General features: G+C 46.3%; 1 protein-coding gene across 1 annotated transcript in view; it reads right to left on the bottom strand.

Moving 5' to 3' along the window:
- The window catches only part of LOC115324778 (hepatocyte growth factor receptor-like), a 90,945-nt gene extending 75,778 nt beyond the window's left edge, over window positions 1-15,167 (bottom strand). The window contains exon 1 of the mRNA XM_042291676.1: window positions 15,127-15,167. The gene's annotated coding sequence lies outside the window, so the exon portion shown is untranslated. The remainder of the gene's footprint in view (window positions 1-15,126) is intronic.
- Window positions 15,168-17,720: the final 2,553 nt, after the last annotated feature.

Raw genomic sequence — 17,720 nt, 5'->3', positions numbered from 1 at the left:
CAGAGCCACTCAGTTGATAATGAGGAGAGGCATTGATACAGAAGCGAGAGATACATCTTCGTATTTCTAGTGAAATCACAAACGTTGCTTTGGAGAGTGGCGACATTGTCAAACACAGACCGGGAACACCAGGGGCAGGTTGGGCGTGAGCCGGAGTTTGAAGGTACACCCGTGAGCGATATGAAGGTGAACATCCCTTTTCTTGTTTTTGACGCTCCTGCAAGTTTTGGAACAATCTCTGTTCCAGAAGAGGGCTAGAACGCAAAGTTCAGACCCAAAGGCACGTACCATTTGAGATGTTGAGAGTTAATATAGCTTTAGGGAGCCGTAAAACAGGCAAGAATCCAGGTAAGGTGTTCACCTTCATATTGCCGGCTGGTGTACATCACCAGTGATCAGCAATAACGGGATTAGGTGAGGTTGTTGGCGAGGGCGAGCAGTGAAGAATGCTCAACCAGGAGGTTGCGTCCATGGACGACAATGTTCAATGGTGATGCTAGTCAGAAAGTGGCATTCTAGGTGCTTACAGTTTGTCGATGATAGGTGATATTTCTATCGTAGGGCCAGTAACCCCGTTAGGCAGTTCAGGAGACGGAGGGTTGTAAAGGCGCGCTGTCATCGAACCTAACAGCTAAACATTGTGCTGAAGAAATTGACTGGCTAGATCCAACATATCTCATAGAAAACTGACCAGGGGGGCAATGTTCGACAAATGTCTTGTTTCTCCTGAGAAGAAAGGGAAGAGATGGAAGTGACGATATTGCGTCTGATTGGTTAGAGGCTCAAATGACGAAAGAGGGAACTTCCATCGTTTGAGCCTCTAACCGATCAGATGCAATATCCTCACTTCGATCACTTCCGTTACTTTTTCGGAGAAACGAAATATTTGTCGAACCAAGATGAATGTTCAATACACCTGGGGGGCTATCCCCCAGGTGTATTGAACATTCATCTTGGCGGGGAAAAGGACGGGCAGGTCAAATGCACCTCCAAACACAGCTTTATTCTTTTCCACATTAGCCTGTAGTTACTGTTAAAGCAACTGGTTTGTAATCACAATCGTTATGTAAAACTGGCGAGTCTGTGCAGTTTTTTTGTTTTTTTGCATGGTTTATCGATAGCTATTTTGAAATACCTTTACCGCGACTTTACCTCTACCTGTTTAGACTAAGTTTGTTGAGCTTAGGTTTATCATTTTTTATGCACATAGCTTGAGGGCTAACATTCAAGCTGTTTGTATTACCGTGTCTGTTCGCTAATGCCCGCCAGCAACCGCATCATTGCATGTGCTGTTTGTAACGTTTTCGTATAAATTGTACTATGTAGAGCAAAAATGAACACTTGCCTGCTTGAAATAACTCTTGCGTGAATAAAATACCTGTGATTGTCGTCCAGCGGGCACGTCACAATAAAGCGAAAACGCAACGCAAGCGGACGAGAGAAGCGGGTAAACAAAATGCCATGGGGGCCGCCATCTTGAAAAGCAAAACAATAAAAGCGAAACATAAAATGTGGTTAGTTACCCCATCCGTGGTGAGAGGGCGCTTTTACGAGTTTAAATAATTATTTGAGCAACGTTTCTCTCTTTTTGAATTAATTGGTTATCAATATAATTTATATTGTGTGAATAATATGTAATGAGTTAAGTTCTACAATGTACTTTCAAACACACAAGGCCCTCGATCACGTGGTTTGCGATTACCACAGGCTTATTCTACAGTGGGCAAACTGTGTATGATAAACTGTGATTATTACCGCGCCTGTTTGCTCGATTGGTGCGGCACCCAAACCTCTGTTCGGGCTAGAACTTGGTCAACAGCATCTGGGACGTGCCTGACATTCATTTAAATCGTCGAATAAAACTTCGAAACTGCCTTCATGGTCCCTTTAAGTATCGAGGGTTGCTGATTACGACAATCTTGAGCTGTTGGAGGCAATACTGACACCTCGGCGTCGGTGTTAACTAGGAAACGAATTTTTGTGTCCTTATCTGGAAGAAGAACAGGCAAAGACGACGTTGCAACCGGCCAGGCGTGCTCGTCGTCGCTAGTAGCTGGCGTTGCTGTTTCCCGGCGCCGTTCAAGTGCATTTCCGGGCGCGGGTGCCCAATGTACGGTGATACCAACATTGTTGGTTAGCAGCGCTGTAGGACCTGCTACGTCAGCGGGCTGGCGAGTTGTTTCGACGTTGTGATGGCGATCGTGAAGGGCTGAGAGCAACCACCATTTTTGTCAATTGATCCGTGCGTCGCTCCATGGCGGTGCAGAAATCTGAGGGCTGTTGTGGAGATCGAGTTGTTTCGTAAACTTCCGAGCGGCGTGTCGTTGATATGTCGATAATGCGATCCACCACATTTGCGAGGTCATACAGGGTTGCGCTCTCTGCTGACGCGAGCATCATACGGACGTCGTTGGGTAGACGCTGCTAAACAATTGTTGCAGAAGTGAGTCCTCAATGGTGGCGTTTCTCAACAAGCGCCTCATCCGACGCAATAACTGTGAGGGTGTTTTGTCCCCCAGCTCTTCTGTAGTCAGAAGTTGTTGTAGCCGTCGCTGTTCGGCTAGGCTGGGGCGTCGAACTAGTTCTGCCTTGAGGATGTCGTAGGGTGTTAGCGTGGGTGATGCTAGGATAATATCGCGCACCTCCGCTGCATCTGCTGATGTCAACGCGCTTACAACGTGATGTAACCGCGACTGCTGGTCTGTGATGCGCCGCAAGGCAAATTGCGACTCTATTTTCGCAAACCACAATTGCGGATCTGCGGGCCAGAATGGCGGAAGGCGGACGGCGAGGGCTGCGACTTGGGACTGTTGCGCTGCAGAAGAGACATCCGTTGCCGTCGCTGCTCGCCTTGGTGTTCTGTCGGGACGTCCGGGTCACCACTTATATCAATCAGTATTTATATATACATTATTTACATATCATTGTAAAGACCTTCGAAAACCTAGCGGCTCAAACTTGCTCGCGAACTTTCTCTCCCTGTCGTCTTTTTCTTTCTTGCCGTTCAAGAACTGGCGCGTGCCGCCTCGGTGGCTCCGACGCGAGAGCGCCGGCCTACGGATCCCCAGGTGGCGGGTTCGAATCCCGACCGAGGTGCCCGCAATATGACGAAGGCTTATTGCGGAGGAGGCGCCGTGTAACCGAGCTTTCGGTTGCACGTCAAAAAATCCCCAGGTGGTCGAAATTAATCCTCAGTCCTCCGCTGGGGCGTGCCAGATGCCCGTCGTAGGTTTGGCACGTAAAACCCCCAAATTTGACTTTTTTAGAACTGGCGCGATGACCGCTATCCACTCCTTGAAATGTTTAGCAACAATATTGAAGAACAATATTGGTGCGAAAGCAGAACTATATTTGTAACATCGTTCACGGTTGAGTTGGTCACTCAACTCCTTGGCGTTTTCAGATAAGTCTCCGAGTATTAGGGTCGTTATTTTGAGAAATAAAATCGCAAATACGGCACATTGCGCAAAAGCGCTCTGGATAGAAGATTTTTTTTTCTCCGTATGTATAAAGGCTAAGCTTTTCAATCTTTGCCAGTGTGTTGCTCTGTATATTGTTTGTGCATGAAATGCCGTTGTCTTCGTTAGCGGCAGATATTTACGAGAATTCCTCACCGACGAGCATTCAACTAAAAATGAATTGCTTTGAAAATCATTAAAAAAAGCATTCTTTAATTTTCTTTAAAATCTCCGATATTAACATTTATAATATGTACTAACAGAATCTGCAAATACATAATGCAATATTTGTGTGGCTTTGAAGTTATAAAGCAAGGAATAGGGCCAAATTGACGATAACGTGGTTCCCATAAATGGGGAGTGCACATACCCATTCTTTCACATTTTTTATATTATTAAAAAGCGTACAAATGCTACGTGGTGGTCAGGAAAATACAAACTGACAGCACAGAGGTGGACGGTAGTTTTTAAGGGAAAATTTTTAATACATTTTCGTACAAGTGACCCAAAATGCCCAAGGCCCGAGAGCGATCGTGGTGCGCCACCCTGTAACATGCTTCGCGGTGCCTGTTTCAACAGCCGGTGTGTAGCGTTTCCGTCTACGCGACGCGAAGGAAGCAACCGGAGTGACTTTGCAAACAGATCAGCCTACAACCTTGGCGGTAACTTGATATAGGAGGTAGGGCGCGGCAGAATCTGAACCTGCGCCGCCTGTGAGCGCCAATAGTTCCGCCGCCGTGAAAAGCCGCACAACGCAAAAAAAAAAAAAAGAATACCGAAAAAAAAAAGAATTTCAATTGAATGAGATTATCTTTAACTTTATTTATATGACAACGGTTTAGAAAATTGTGAAATCCAGTTTGGGTATGCTCATGTGACCTACGTCAGTGATGGTGCAGCAAGCCACTTTAAAGGGGGGTGCAACAATTTTATGTTTTAAAAAATTTGCATCTCGTAATTTTTACGTTGTTTATCGTGTCCCGGAGGATAGAAAAAACACCTCCTTCATAAAAATTTCGCGATTCCGCTGCATAGTCCCAAAGCAAAAGCCGAGCGGTTTCCCCCACCCGCAGCCGCAAGTGGCAGCCGAAAGAACGATGGCGGGAAGATTACGTGACCTCGCTCGGCTCTAAGCTGCAGCATAGCGCCCGCTATTGTCAGCAGAGAGACAGAGAGAAAGCGTCCTCCGAGATAGCACACGGGAACCTACACGGCACTCCGAATGAGTGACCCTGGAGACATGGGAGTGAGTTGAGGGGTGCCCGAAATGCCAATATTTATCTTCTTTTTTTTTACGCAACAACTAGGACACGCAGGCGAAATCTGTTTTCTGTTCTTTACTTCAGAAGTGTCAAAGGGCAACTTCCATAAATTTTTCACCGAAGTCCGGAAATCGTTGCACCCCCCCCCCCCCCTTAAGAAGAAACGCTTATGCTCAAGAGGTCCAACGAGTCAAGAGGTCAAATAGCCACGTGACAGCCGAGTCAAGAGGTCCAACGAGTCAAAAGGTCCAATTCGAGTCAAGTGGTCGAACGCGTCAAGAGGTCGAACGCGTCAAAAGGTCCAATTTGTGTCAAGAGGTCCAACGCGTCAAGAGGTCCATCGAGTCAAGAGGTCCAACGCGTCAAGAGGTCCAATGCGTCAAGAGGTTCAACGCGTCAAGAGGTCCATCGAGCCTTATTTTTATCTTCTCTGTTTATAATGATATTGCTTGTAATGGGGACGGGGGGGACTGCTTGTGACGGTTTCCGACTGTTTGAACTATTTGAATTATTTTGGGCAATGCAAGTACTACATAGCCATTGGATACAAGTAGACAGATACTATTTGCCACAAGGTGTATGTATTTGGGCGTCAAATAATGTATAGTGCCTGGTGACATAATTTGGACTTGTAGAACTTAATATCTGTGTTCCAGTCTCTCTGTTCTAGGACTCAGTTATGCCATTTCTATGGAAGTGTCTCTTAAGATCCCGAGATATAAACAACAAATGTACCTCAGCCATCTCGCGTTTAGCCTTCCCTTTCATGTATCTCAGTATTTGTAATCGTAAATACTTCCTTGGGTAACTTTGTCCAGTCCCGGGTTCTCATATGTTCTATTAAAAATATGATGCACTACTATTTTATGCTTTAGTTTTTATTCACTGAGTTCATCGAATCACTAAAGAGGTAAATAACACAACATAGAAAGAAGCTCAGATATCATTAGAGGGCGTCTTTAAACGAGCCCAGATTAGGCCACTTGGCGTCCAATAGAGTGTTGTAAATGAATGCGAGCATTGTCTTTTTGAAACGTTGTGACCGGTGCGAGTTATAGCGGGTTAATTTGGGCCGATGGCTTACTCAAAAGCACGGAACAGCCACAAATATTTATGCTAGCTATATGTAACTCCTTTACTGCTCTTTATTTTTGAAAATGCGGTGAAATAAATCATGAAACTGAACGTTTCATGATTAAGCACTCTTGACACGAATTACCGAACACTTGTCTGTCAATATCATTTATTTTTAGTTAAAATTACGCGATGTGTTAGTCGGTTGGAATTGTAAGATGGTGGGTTAGTTGCTTAATACTTTTTGAGAAAATTGGATTATAAAGACTGAAGTCTATTGAAGAATTGTTCGTGTCGAAAAACACGTCGATCTTTGAAACCTATAGATCTAGTGTGTCCAGTGCTATAGTTAAAATAGGCCACGGCGAACGGAAAAAATGAGTAACTTTATACGCCATCTGCGCCAGGCCAAACTGTCTCATCAAGCTCCTCGAAGACCAAGGAATTCAAAATATCAATGAAGCTATTTTGACGGGACGTGCACAAATTATATCAATTACTACAACTTTTAAAAATGATGACACAGAAATTAAAAAAAAAAAACTATGTTCATTTATCCTGACGACCAACGCCGTAATAGGGCTTTATTGTGATGGTAGACGTCGAAATAGCAAATAACTATGGACATATCTTTCGTATGTGACGGAAGATGTGTTCAAAATGGTTTTACAATTGGTTCGAACCCGGATGTCAAAATAGTCACTTCTTAAAAAAAAAAAAAAAAAAAAAAAAAGGCTTCTCAAATTGTGAAATTTTAAGAACTTTCCGGTTGCGTGTTCGATATTCGAGGTGGAGAGCAACACGGGAGATGCAGATTTACGACTTTGTGGTCAGGGGTAGAAGAGCGAAGTCACACAGGTCCCCGACAAACGAATGTTGCCATAAGCTTGAGAGTTTATAACAACAATGATTTCTGGTGTTTACAAATCCAGAGCCCACAGCCCAGGGCGCGCGTATCTGTCGCTTTAGAAACCAAGCAAATCACGGGTTATACGCACGAGCACTGATTACATCACTGGCCAGAAACGATTCATCAAAGCCGTGTTCTTCACAGCCTTACAGTCTTCACAGCTCAACTTTTGGCTCTTTTTTCGACATTTTGCTTCTCCGCCTTTATTGTCAGCATCTCTGTTGTCTGCTTTTTTAATGCGTAAGCATTACCTGGCTCAGTCAGCCAAAAAGCCGTCGGCAAAATCCGTCGTCAAAATCCGTCACTTGTCCAACACAATCCAACATAATAAAGAAAAAAAAACTCTGGTTGCGTGATAACTTTGGTCACGTGATCTCCCTGGTCACGTGATTTTTCTGATCACGAGACCTATCTGGTCATGTGACCAAACAAAAAAAAGGTCTGTGGTCACTTTGACAAAAAAAAAAAAGACTGGTCACGTGACCTCCCTGGTTACGTGAGTACGAAACCATTCTTGGCCTGCTTTCGAACCTAGGCCCTCTTGATCGCGCAACTAGCACGCTATCCGTTGCGGCAGCACAACTCGGGAAAAGCTAGTGCTCGCGCATTCTCACATCGTAGGAGAAAGCTTAGGTGCCCTCATAATTTTTGTTTCTCAATTTTTTCCTGTACTTATTTCACACCCCTTGCCTGTACATATTAGACACCAAGAGATGCAACGAGTCAAGCTATCCAATGTTGGATCTCTTGACGCGTTGGACCTCTTGACATATCGAGGCACGAGTCAAGAAATCCAATATGGGTCAAGAGGTCCAACGCGTCAAGAGGTCCAACGAGTCAAGAGATCCACGGCGAGTCAAGAGGTCCACCGCGTCAGGAGGTCCAACGCGTCAAGAGGTCCAATATTGGACCTCTTGACTCGTTGGACCTTTTGACGCGTTGGACCTCTTGACTCGGAATCCCCACTGAACACTAAACTGCCGAACGTGAAACTAATCCATCTCCCGAAAGCTGACGTCAAAGCGATCGAGGAGATGAAAGCAAAGGAGTGGGACCCTGTTTCTCTTGTGCGTGGAATTGAGTCGTGTCACTTGTGGCAGTGCATGCTATCCGACATTTCGCAACCGCAGCTGTTTTAGCAAGAACATTAGACGCAGAAAATATATATATTTGAAAGTAAAGTCTCCTACGGCTCGCAATAAGCAGATCGAGGTCGTGAGCCTCCGGTGCCATTGTGAAGAAACGAACGGTGATCATTACAGGCAAGACCGGAAAAATATTCTCCTCCTCGGAGTGCAAGTTGAGCGCCGTGACCGACTCAGGTCACCGTCCGGCAGAAAGAATGCGCGCTACAAGCGCCGAATGTGCGCACAGGACCTTGATTCATTAAACTCGTTTCAATTGCACCCCTTTACACGAGTGTTCTTTCTTATCACCAACTAAGCCTGTTCGTCAGCAGCCCTGTTTCCCTACAAAGGCTAGGCTCCGAAATTTCCTGATCCAAGAAACCTGCGGCTAAATTGTTTTCTTGTGCATGCTTCAAACTAACCTGCAATCTTTTGTGTGAATTCTTATTTTTCCCGAACTTCTGTCACAGTGTTTTCTCCTCACAGACTTTCTACATTTTTCGACCACTTTCTTGCCTTTTTTTGAAATCGGCAACGTCCTATCTTTCTCTACTCCCGTTGCGGCAATTCTGTATGTTTAGCGCTCTGTAAATTCAAAAATACAAAAGTATGGCAAAGGAAATTTGAAGGGCCTGATAGGACAAATTATGAGTCTTGATCTGTGAAAAATAGAAGGAAAATTAAGATGAGCTTTATTGTAAGCTCATTTTCCAATTATTGCAAAATTGGTAACCTGTGTACATTTCAGCGTATTTTTTTTAGAAAGGTTATCGTTTTCAATTTCAATGACAATTTATCCGAATATGAAACAAGCGCGTCCAAATCATGTTGAAAAATTTGAATTTCCAGTCTTTTAAGATTCGGATCTATAAAGCTCTGAATTGCTTAGTAATCGAAAATACATGTTTACCCCTTTTTATTTTATGTGCAGTCTCTGCACAAAAAATATAAAACCTAAGGCGACAACAGTTTTTCTTTTTTATAAATATCCAAAGGGAGGGTTTAACGCAAGTCGCAAAAATCTTCACGTATACCGACAGCGACTTTGTGATTTTCGTTCCTCAAAAGAAATTTTATTTACCAAAAAAAAAAATGTTCGAATATGTTTTTGCAGTTGCACAAGTAAAATATATCTTTTGCTAAACAAAAAAAAAAATGCCTACCAGACATGGTCGTTCGATCCTACCTGTAAACACCCTAATACAGGTCATCTCAGTCAATGAAATTGATTTATTTTTTCGCAGTTTTTTTTTCTTTTTTTTCTTTGGCGTTGTGTGGCCCTCCACGGCGGCGGATCTATTGTCGCTCACAGGCGGCGCAAGTTCAGGTTCTGCCGCACCCTACCTCCTATTCAATTCAAGTGACCGCCAAGGTTGTAGGATGATCTGTTTGCAAAGTGGCTCCGGTTGCTTCCTTTATGTAGTGTAGACGGAAATGCTATACGCCAGCTGTTGAAACAGGCACCGCGAAGCATGTTACTGGGTGGCGAGCTGTTGGAACAGGCACCGCGAAGCATGTTACTGGGTGGCAAGCTGTTGGAACAGGCACCGCGAAGCATGTTACTGGGTGGCAAGCTGTTGGAACAGGCACCGCGACCCTATTGAAAATATTTCTAAAGGGCCCGTCAGCCTTGAAGGATTATGGGACCTCACAGGCCTTCAAAAATACCCTACAGAAAAACCCTTCAGGGATGCCCCATAGAAAAACCCTTTAGCCCCACAGCCCTTCAACCCGTCAGACCCTTTAGCCCATCGCCCCTTTAGACGCGCAAATGACTGTGAACCATAGACAAAATGCAGTTCAAAACATTATTCAAAATTTATTGCAGACATTTAGTTTTACATGCATATTATAACTCAAAAAGGTGATAAAAAGCAACGTTTGTTGAAACCCGGCGCAAGGAGCGGTAGACGAAAGAGATCACATCAAACAGGGACAACTGACTTCATTATCACAAAGAAAAATATATTTCGAAGTACTCACAATGCGACTTGGTATATTCCTGATGTGCGGTAGTTCAGCTAATAAAACCGAGCAGGTGCACCTCATGTACACATACACAGTCTTAGTAAGCGCGTTTAGCGAAAAGCATGAAGTCGCAAGCGCTAACACCCGCCGCCGTTGAGAAATCCCGAGCACAGTCACGGTTTCGTCCATGATGACAATACGCCGGCGTCTTCGGCGTATTTTTCGCTCGCTGGATGCTTCTGAAGTCGGACGGACGAAGAGGCGCAAAAACCAAGTCCGGACAGGGACCGTCATCCACCGTCTCAGGGCCCACAGCGCCATAATCCCGGTGCGCAGGCACAACATGCGGTGGGACGCTGACCCCGACTGCCAGGCTTTGCAGCGAGTAAGCCGACACCGGCCACCATCTCCTTGAATGCGCTGAACACGACGGCGCTCGAACGGTGCTGAAGGCGGCCAGCGCCGAACTATGGTGCACCTGCGGAACCAAGGAAGAATCAAAAGAGACCAAGGGGCGAGCCCTGAAAGGCATGCATGCTCACCTTGCTGGAGGAAATTGGTCCGCTCCAAAAATCCGCTGTGTGGGCTAACCGGAACTGTCCACGAGCAGAGAGAAAATGGCTATTAGCCCCGAGAAGTTCGCGTGGCGCCCCCTTACGGCGAACCAGGGTGACGTCACGGCGAGGAGAGAATTTTTCCCCGGCTCGCCCCGCTCGCCCTGTGGAGGCTGTCGGCGCGCTCGTTCCTGTTTAATTTTTTTTGGCGTGTTTTTCGTAGGAAGTGGAAATTTTTATATGAACCTTTATTGAGGTATGGCCTGTAGCTACAGGCGAAACTTGAACCAACATTTTAAGCATGGTTGACAGGGCAGGCAACGCATGAATCACAGCTGGTATATAAAAATAAAGAAATATGGCCACAATTGCAGGAGCATTACTATAGATTTACATCTCGCACAATGAATGCTGCTGATGGTCTGAATAAATTGGCAGGTTATGTTTTTTTTTTTTTGTATCTCTGTTTTTAAACAAGATCGCCGAAGCAGAAAAGCTGCATGCTGCTCGAGCAACATGTTAAATACAGTCTGGGCCATCAAGAAAGAGTCACAAGTAAGACAGCCCAAGTGCAGGGGAAAAGTTAAAAAAAAAAAAAACAAGGAACATTTATTATATACATTGCTTGCATTTGACCTTTGCTGGATTCGGATAGTATTTCAATGGACTACACGGGTGGTATTTGTGGACTTGTTTATACCAACCCTCAAGTAATGTATAACAAACGTAAGCGAAGGTGTCTAGCTCGTTATTAGCCCCTTAAGCCAAATCGAATTGTCCTGAAGCTAAAATACCAGAAGCTTTTCTCACGCAGACTGTCGCCCTTCACAGGTTTCACATTTTCTGCTGCTGGTGCTGCATCTACCACTGGACAGACGTTCGAATGCTTGCTTTTACTCCTGTTTCCTCTGATGTCAGAGTCCAGCTGTAGGGAGTTTGGAGGCTGAGGAAGCTTTTGGGGACCCGCAGCAGTGTCTCTTTTAATTGGAAATGACAATTCAGACTAAACAGTGTATTTTCGGAATAGGCTGGAATAAAGAACGTCAGGAAAAAGTATAAACATTCCATATTACGGCGCTATTGCCGTGCATAGTTTGGCAGTTCAATACATATCATAGAGACAACTGGGGGCAACTCGGCCGTTTTTGCTGCTACCATACAAACTAATTTCCAGTAATTGTGCATCTTCTAAGAAATATGCCTGCATACGTGTATAAACTATATAATTAATTCGCGAAGAAGCTACATTTATGTAACACAACCCTGTTCCACGAGCACTTTCAAGATCATCAGACGCGCGGCCTTTAAAACATCTGCGAACCAGCGCATGCACAGTGGCAGCGCAGAGTCAGGGTCGCGAGCTACTTTGCCGACCACCCAAAGGCGCATGATATAAATGCCACTTCAAATGCCTTGAAAGCGGTATCTAATATCGTCTTAAATCATGAACGTGCAAGGAACAGAATTCCAGCGTCTGAAACGCTTGCGCCATCGCTTCACCGACCCCTCGCAAGATTGCCCTGTGTCGTGCAAACGGACGGGGAGGTTCTCCGCCGAAAGCTTTCGGGATTTGTAACCCAATTTTTAAGGTAAAAGGGACAAGCAGGCTTATAAAATGTACGGAAGCACTTCAATACCGGCCTAACTCAATGTCTTGCACACCAGGTAAACGAAGTCCAGCTCCTCGAAGAGCTAGCGGCACACAACGCCAAACCAGGAAACCGGTGCTGGGTGGCGAGCCGATGCGAGATCGCGGAGCGGAGTACTCCCCCTGACGTCACAGTACACCTCACCCAATCCGGGCGCGGCGACCGCAGCGACGCTTGTGCTCGCTCTCGGGGCTAATACTGGCGGCTGGCCTCCCCCGCTTGCACACACCACCCTCTCCCGCCGACCGCTGGGCTGGCAGCCCTGCACCCTCTCCCCATCGCCGGGCGGAGAGAGGGGCAGTGTGACTTGCTTTTGGGGACCGTCTCCCGTGGAAGAACCGGTTCCCGGAACGAGTCGCTCCCGCGTGGGTCCCTCTTTCTGGAAAGCGCGCAGCTTGTTTTTTTTTTTTTTTTTTTTATTGTTCCACGAATTTCGCCTCCAGCGGACAGGATTGCGTTCGCCTCAAAACGCCGCTCGGTCACCACCACTCGGCCAGCGGCTCGTTGATTCTCTACGTGGGGCGGTCGCCCTCAGTGGCCTCCTTGGCGACCGAACCCCCGGGCAGTGACAGACGGCCCACTCGTATTTGATAGAAGAGCAGTACTACAAATCTGACCGTACATACATACGATCGGCATTCTCCAAATACTTTTTTTCCCCGTAGCGTACAATAAGGCTATATTCTAATTCTGCGAAATGTGTTTTCTCGACCTAAGCCGTGGCCCGCCGACATCTCAAGAAGCCTGAAGGTTTTCCCGACCCCATTAGAAAAGTTCTTGACAGGCTTCCAGACATTTCAAGGCATTGTAAAGGGGACTTCAGACATTTCAGGAGAGCCTCTGACGGGGCCAACGAACCCACCAGGAAATATCGGTGCACCTTTCAAACATCACAAGAATTCCTGAAGTCCCTTTCACACCCTTTAAAAAAATCCTGAAGTCCCATCAGAGCGATTTTCAATAGGGGAAGCATGTTACTGGGTGGCGAGCTGTTGGAACAGGCACCGCGAAGCATGTTACTGGGTGGCGAGCTGTTGGAGCAGGCACCGCGAAGCATGTTAATGGGTGACGAGCTGTTGGAACAGGCACCGCGAAGCATGTTACTGGGTGGCGAGCTGTTGGAACAGGCACCGAGAAGCATGTTACTGGGTGGCGAGCTGTTGGAACAGGCACCGCGAAGCATGTTACTGGGTGGCGAGCAGTTGGAACAGGCACCGCGAAGCATGTTACTGGGTGGCGCCTCTCGATCGCTCTCGGGCCTTGGGCATTTTTGGGTCAGTTGCAAGAATATGTGTTAGGAGTTCCCCTTCAAAACTAACGTCCACATCTGTGCTGTCAATTTGTCTTTTCCTCACCACCCCATGGCATTTTTACGCTTTTTAATTATAATGAAACTGTAAAAAATGTGGTATGTCCACGCCCCATTTATGGCAACCCCATTAGCGCCAATTTGGCCCTATTTCTCGCTTTATACCTTCAAAGCCACAAAAATATTGTATTATGTTTTTTGCAGATTCTGTTAGTACATATCATTAATGTTAATATCGGAGAGTATCGGTAAAAATAAATATGGCCTTTTTTTAAATAATTTTCAAAGTAATGCATTTTAGCCAAATGCCCCTGTGTGAGCAATTCTCGTAAATTTATTCCGTCAACCCGGAAAACAATATTTCCCACACAGATGAACTATATATAGAAAAACACACTGGGAAAGTGTGAGGACCTTAGATTTTTTTACATACGGAGAAACATATACTTAATCGAGAGCGAATTATTGCTCAATGTGCAGCACTTGCGATTTTTTTTTTTTGTAAAAATAACGATTTTAATACTCGGTGGTTATTAGTTTGTTGTCAATCCTTCCTATACCTAATCTGTCAGTAAATATTTCTTGACCCTAAGCTGGAACAGTTTTTTGGGGGAAGCCGCCCGAAATGCCACCATCGCGCGATACGCAAAACGCGCACGTAACTGAAGGGGTGCTTACGAATGTTTTTCGCGAACACAAAGTTTTTTCTTCTAAAAAACAAGGATTTTTTTTATTCTTCATGGCATGGAGCCAGCAAAACATATTTGTTTCATCAAAATTAAAAATGGTCACCGTACATGGTTGTTCAATCTTTTCTGAAAACGCTCTCGTTTCAAATGATCAGTAAAAAAGGCGCACCGGTCGCCTTTCGGGGTGGCGATTGAATTAGCGTGTTCAATGAAAAAAAAAAAATATTGAATCAGCGTGTCGTAAAGTGTGCGTTGTGCGTGTGTGTCATCTGTGTTCTAATTCCTTGTCTATGTTAAATGTATATTATGTGTGCAGATGTGAAATAAGCGCTGTTCAAATGTGATTGTAATAATCGTGGAAAAGGGCTACCCCTTTTCCACGATAACATATTTTTTTACAAAATTTTGTATTTGACGCTGACATGCGCCACCTTGGGCTATAAAGCCGCAATTTAGTAATACATAAAGTAAGAGCGCAACATTTTGTTCCAGTGGCATAAATGCAAGGGTGCAAAAGTCAGTCCTCTGTGTCCAACTTTGAGGGACTAACGGAAGGGGCGCAAACATTACTCCCCTCCCCCTAAGTCCCGGAGGACTAATGGTTGTGGCAGCGTATTCCCCTTTAGGACTAAGTTGCGATCCCTTTTTTCTTAGAGTGTAGATCCACCACTGTTTCCACGACTTACGTTTTATGAGACCTACAGGTACGAAGGTGGAATTTGACATTATATTATGCACAAACAAAAAATCAGAGCTTGGGTTAAGATCCGCAAAGAATACTGTTTTTTCTCCGTGAGATTCTTTCCACGTGTATTATAATAAAAATGTGAGGTTGTGTCCGGGACGGCAGGAGCGCCTGTCAGGCGACTTGCATCGCCTTTAACACCAAGGTTTCCTAACGTCTCCCCTTGGAAAAAATAAAAATTGAAATTAACATTAAATGGGTGATCTTTTGTCAAGTAAGCTTTGGATGCCCTGGACTCCTTGGTGCAGAAAAACTTGAACAAGCTGGATCATGATCCGCTTTGTTTGAGACCCCGTCTTTCGTTCGGCCCTTTAGCTTGCTACACTCGGGGACTTAACAGGTACAGGCACCGCTGAAGGACGTTCAAGTTGGTTCAGGTACCTTGTACAGGAAGCCCTTGTTGTCCCCAATCCAGGCGACGTCGCTCATATTCTGTCGCAGGACGGTCACCGACGTGACCAGCCTGTCCTGAAGGTGCCCGGGTTCCGGACAGGAACGTCTTCCCTTCGATGTAGGAGTTCATGCCGGGCGTGCATAAGTCCTCCTTATCCACTGGATCCTAGTAAAGAAATACGATATTAAGTCTGTTCAATTGTTCACTGCAGTGCCAGTGAGTAACTCGACGACGAAGTCAGCCGTGACCGAGCTGAATATCCATGAAAAGAACGACGCGTGTCACGGCATTCGGTAAAGCATTTAAAAACGGGCCTCCTGAGGGGGTTGAAGGGTCCTAGTAAATGATGAAGCTCAAAATACTTACTATTAACTGAAGAAAGGCGAGGTGCGCTCGCACAACAAGCATCACGTTCTCATGATCTCATCGCATCTTTCAAGTCTCCCCTTGGTCCTCCCTGTTTTAGTAATTGCGTTCACGCGCTTCGTAATTCGTACTTCGGCGTCCTTATTGATAAATGTCGAAATCCCGTTGACTGAGGAGCGATAAGAAGATGCTCGGCTGCAGTGTTGTAACCCTTTCCATCCTTCTTTTTTTTTTCTTTTCTTTTTCTTTTTTAAATTTTAGTTTGCTTACACGAGAGAAAAAATCTTTGAACTTACGTAGCGCGTACAGTCCTGGGGTGTGCCGGGCTCGTGGAAAAGATGCGACACCTGGGACGTCGGCTTGGCGGCATTGCAGTCGTCGATGGCTTGGCGAAAGGCCTCCTCGACGTCCTGCATCCTGAAAGAGCAGACGGCCGAGCCGGCGCTGGCGTCGTTCTCCTGCATCCGGCCCCCGAAGGGCTTGCCGAAGGCCACGAGTAGCAGTCGGTCGCCCCCTTGGGACTGCGGTCCGGCGGACGCCGCCTGGGCGATCGGGAACCTGGACTTTCCCCTGCCACAGCGGACGGGCAGCTCGGTGTACGTCAGGAAGGTAGGGTCATCCCAGCAGACACGCACAATTCGTGTCTCGAACAGTTCCAGAGCCAGGCCGGCGTTCTGCACTGTGACAAAGTAGGCGAAGTCGTTGTGGCTCGTTCCGTAAACGTAGCGCACCTTGTAGGACTTCTTCAGCGTCCGGTCCACATCGACGAAGGAGGCCGAGGAAGCGTCCGACGAGTGTAGCTTTAAGGAGCCGTTCGAGTTCAGGTCCCGTGCCGACACCGAGAATGGGTGGTAGTCGAGCGGGCGGCCGTCGTAGGTAGATGCGGCGAACAAGGTGGCCCCCAGGAAGAATGCCACCGTGCTGACACGAGAGGCAACGTAGTTGACGTGCGATTTTTTATCCATTGCTCTCGAAAGGGTTAGGTTTCTCCGTACATGATGGAACGAGCAGATGCCCTGCCAGATGGTCCCACAAGTGAGCACAAGGGGATGTGCAGGACCAAGCTGCAGGAGTACCTGGTTGTCATTGTCCGTTAAAGTTCTGCCCTGAGGGCACTCCAAAGGGTCCGGGAGGCACTGGGGATTATCAGGACGAGGTCCTGTGAACTCCTTGGCCTCCAGATCAAGATCTGAGGACAGCTTGTAAAGGACGTTGCGGCCACCCACCACGACCACGCCGCCGTCGATGCTGAGGTAAATGACGTTCTGCAGCGGTCCGTCCTCCACCAGGAACTCGACGATATCGGTGGCAGAGTGAACGCTCGCCAGGAGGACCAAAACCCCTACCCAGGTCGTGCATCGCTGTGTTCCGTCCATGGCTGTCAGGGCCAATCCCAGGTTGGACCTGGGGTAGGCCAGTAAGTATCTCGAAAACAGCCTTGAATCTGCATGGCTAGAACTCATCAAACTCAAAAATACGTGTTTTTGAAACAATTAGCGATTTTCATCCCATGTTTTTAAACCTACTTTCACGGCTTCCTATTTATACTTCGTCTCACCTTAGCATGGACTAACTGCGAAGGCAGTCCCAATAGTCTGACAAGATGAGAACGGTAGGGAGCAGCTTCAGTTGGCCCGCCTCCAGCGCGAGCCTAATACCCTTGACAAACCTTCGGTGTTCGTGCACCTCGAGCGCGCGCGTGCAGTAAAAGCACGACGGAAGGCATGGGGCAAGTGCTGGAGTCCAGGCGTTCGAAAGGCATTCCCTGCTGTTCTGACGTTGTAAGTGATGTAGTGACTTTAATGACCATATTAAAGTCAACTAGTAAAGAAAAGCCAAATTACCATTTGAAAGTCGGGAAACTACCTTGACTCGCTTCGTCCTCAATGATGCTATGTGGAGAAGCGATAATATTTCTTATATGAGCCGTTTTTACGGATGTTGTTTTAGCAACTGCACCGAATTATTATTAGTTGTACCAGTGGCATTTAGGGAGAGACATCGTCCACAAACTTCGAAACACTGTTTTCCCTTTGCCAGACTCCCGAGGAGAAGATGGAATACTTGGAATCTTAATTAGGTGCTGGGGTGGTCACCGGCCGAATGATTACCTTCAATATGTAGACTTTATAAGGCTCTGGAGCAGTCAATGGGACTTTGATTCAGGAGTTAAGTGCTTCATCATCATGGTGTTTGTGTTCATTTCTAATGTGCA

Source organism: Ixodes scapularis, unplaced genomic scaffold (genome assembly GCF_016920785.2).
Source record: "Ixodes scapularis isolate PalLabHiFi unplaced genomic scaffold, ASM1692078v2 PGA_scaffold2__306_contigs__length_199485367, whole genome shotgun sequence".
NCBI classification, from domain to species: domain Eukaryota; kingdom Metazoa; phylum Arthropoda; class Arachnida; order Ixodida; family Ixodidae; genus Ixodes; species Ixodes scapularis.
This window is presented reverse-complemented; position numbering and strand designations above follow the sequence as displayed.